Source organism: Phaethon lepturus, unplaced genomic scaffold, assembly GCF_000687285.1.
Source record: "Phaethon lepturus isolate BGI_N335 unplaced genomic scaffold, ASM68728v1 scaffold26755, whole genome shotgun sequence".
In the NCBI taxonomy this organism is placed as follows: Eukaryota; Metazoa; Chordata; class Aves; order Phaethontiformes; family Phaethontidae; genus Phaethon; species Phaethon lepturus.
This window is the reverse complement of record NW_010543096.1, coordinates 10,603-11,079: the sequence shown is the minus strand read 5'-3', so window position 1 is coordinate 11,079 and position 477 is coordinate 10,603.

The following is a 477-nucleotide window of genomic DNA, read 5'->3' as shown; positions in this document are numbered from 1 at the left end:
ATCAGAAGGGAGCCCCGCACCTCCCTCACTTCTGACAACTATTTAGCAACTGAGCTCAGCTAAAGTTTCCAAAAAGTTAGAATAACTTCCTCTCTCCAAGACCTCAACTTTTTGCACAACCCCGGTCCTTGAAATAAGAGCCCTTCAAGCAACCTGGAAAACGTTTGGTCAGCAAAAAAAAAAAGCCCTCCTGTTTTTCCAAAGGATCTGTCTCAGGAATTTAAAGCACATTTAAGACACACACACACTCACATAACATAAGGAGGGGGGGAAAGTCTCTTCCCCTCCCCTTCTTGCAGAAAGCATGGAAGAAAGCTCCAGTTCTCCAAAAAAGCCCTCCTGTTTTTCCAAAGGATCTGTCTCAGGAATTTAAAGCACATTTAAGACACACACACACTCACATAACATAAGGAGGGGGGGAAAGTCTCTTCCCCTCCCCTTCTTGCAGAAAGCATGGAAGAAAGCTCCAGTTCTCCT